Here is a 2,829-nt window from a genome sequence, read left to right on the forward strand (position 1 = left end):
CGCGCACACTGGTACAGGGGGGCTGCTTTTTTTTTTTTTTTTTTTTTTTTTTCGCCGCCCCGGCTGACGTGGTTGCGGACTTTGCCGCGCGCAGGCGCGCGACAGACTTCTACCGGACTGCATACAATTTCAGCAACAACAATCCCGTGGCTTCAGTTGTAGTCCCCGCGTGGCTTAAGCGCCGAGCATTTTTACTCGCTACCTGGCTTAAGCGCCGAGCATTTTTTCGCGCTACCTGGCTTAAGCGCCGAGCATTTTCAGCCTTAAGCGCGGGCGTTCGGCGCTCTCCGTGGCCGCCCCGGCTGACGTGGTTGCGGACTTTGCCGCGCGCCGGCGCCGACAGACCTCCACCGGAATGCATACAATTTCAGCAACAATCCCGTGGCTTCAGTTTTTAGTCCCCGCGTGGCTTAAGCGCCGAGCATTTTTTCTCGCTACCTGGCGTAAGCGCCGAGCATTTTCAGGCTTAAGCGCGGGCGTTCGGCGCTCTCCGTGGCCGCCCCGGCTGACGTGGTTGCGGACTTTGCCGCGCGCAGCTTGAGCGGCGAGCATTTTCAGTCGCCATATGTGGCTTAAGCGCGGGCGGGGTGTGGCCGCCCCGGCTGACGTGGTAGCGGACTTGGCGTATTGTTGCCCGTTGTTTCACAGGAAACGGGCACCGCGAATTTCATGCTTTCTTTCCAGCTTGGAACGTTTGGCTTTGTGTGCGGGTGCTGCATTTAAGGAGCTGTGTATAACTTTATAGAGCGTCTCAAGAAAAACAATTTGTTTGAAGCTTCACACGTGAGAGGAGCGGCTTCTGAGTACGAGGCGGTTTTCCTTTTTTTTTTTCTGCCGATAATTGTACTCATCTGCCACGTCTCTCACCACGATATGATTTTTTTTGGGGGGTTTCTCCTTTGATCCTCAAGTGAACGGACTGTCCAGTACTGATGCCATTTACAAAAATCCAAAACAGCAGAGGCCCGCACCTGCTCAATCAACGCCAACTCAATTTAAGGAAGGGCTGTTCAAAAGCTGATCGAAACCATCCAGTTTGGGAAAACCTATTTTATGCAGTAGTTTTTATTATTATTATTTTTTTTTTTTTTATTGTGAGAGACGTGAAATCGACACCACGAAATGAACGTCCCTTTGTTACCCTTTTGTTACCGCGGCTTCGAAACCGTGCGTAATACCAATTTAATTGTGTCCTGGTTGGCCGTTTGTCAGCACTTTGTGTTCTTCTAGAAAATCAACTACTAGTTTATAAATTACGTGCGCGAAATTTTCCTCCGTGTGCACCACCAAAATACTTAAAGAAGAGAGAATGCGTCCGGGGCCTTGGGATTTCGAAAATGACGTGCTCTGAAATTTTCACATCCGCCATTGGAAAGATAATTATTATCCGTCGTAAAAAAAAAAAAAAAGAAAAAAAAAAAAGAAAGAAATCACATTTGAAATTATCATTGAAAGTGGCCACGTTTTTCGGGGCATGTCTTGATGAAATAATCTCAGTTCAGTTCAGCATGATTGGATTTCATCTTTTCCAGTATTCTCAGTACTCTCGTTGTAGTACCAATTGCCGGCAGATTTTTTTTTTTAGTTGTTTAGAGTTATACATTCCTGAACGATGTTTTTCTTTTCCTCAAAGCTAGCCATAGAACCAGCGCTTTCTATAAAATCATGACAATAAGAATCCAGCATATCGGTTCATCTTCGGCGCGATTAAAGTTCGGGAACTGGCGATTTTTTATTGCCGTGATCAAGAAGGTTAACACCAGATAAGGCGTGATATTTCAGCATACCAGTCGCGATATCTAATCGAATCTAAGATTGAAATGGCGTTCTGAATTCTTTCGGTTCCAGATAGAAAGAAACAGAAAAAAAAAAAAAAAAGAAAGGATGTGATTGATTGCCATTCAAATCTGAAGACCGCGTGGAGAAAGTGTTCCGGTTTACATTCGGCAAATCAAAATGAACGGCTAAAATTAATCTATCGTCTGGTTTCATGCGCGAGATCACGTAAAAGGCAGCCATTCTTCTTAACATGGTTTCTCTCTTTTGCTCTCTCATTCGCGCACGGAAATTTCTTCGTACGGGAATTTTATGAAGCGAAGGCGGCTGCAGACCATTTTCTTTGTTTAGTTCATGTTCGTAGGCGCAAATTACAAACCTAACACTTGGAGCAACATTTCCACTACTCTAGAGGGGCATGAACTGTAGACAGTGCACGCTTTCTCATTTATCCAATCGCTCGCAAACACATTGCATTGCTAGTCTACAGTGGCAATACAAAGTGACGTTTCACCATGCACGTCGAAGTTCATTACCAGTACCGCGCCAGCATCGACCGGCCGGCGAAGCGACGAGCTCAGCAGCGCATGCGCAAGGCCCGACACCACCCCAACCGAGCTTCCCTGCTTATCGGAGAGAACAAGTGCGCGTGAACACGGGCGCGTCTGAGTATCTGGATTTAAAAAAAAAAAAAGAAAACAAAGAAAGCGTTTCCGAGATATTGACAAAGACAAGTGGTCGCGGTCGCTCTGAATCTTATCGTATTATAGAAAACGTGGGAAGGCGGCGCTTCCTCGAGGGTCAGAAAGTACAATCGTCGAACTAGGTGGCAAGTGGAGTACATCCTTTTTCTTGGAACGGTTTGCAATTGACTGCTTGAATGTGCCGACCACGCGTCGCGGGTCGCGTATAGAGCCAACCGTTGGCAAGCACGCGTCTAGCGTAGCAGCAGAACCGATCGCGGTTGCGATAACCCATCGTTGGCAGCGAAAAAGAAAAACACCCACACGCAGTTTGTAGCAATAACCGTACAAATCAATGTGGTTTTAAATA

The sequence above is a fragment of the Dermacentor andersoni genome, unplaced genomic scaffold, assembly GCF_023375885.2.
Source record: "Dermacentor andersoni unplaced genomic scaffold, qqDerAnde1_hic_scaffold ctg00000750.1, whole genome shotgun sequence".
NCBI classification, from domain to species: domain Eukaryota; kingdom Metazoa; phylum Arthropoda; class Arachnida; order Ixodida; family Ixodidae; genus Dermacentor; species Dermacentor andersoni.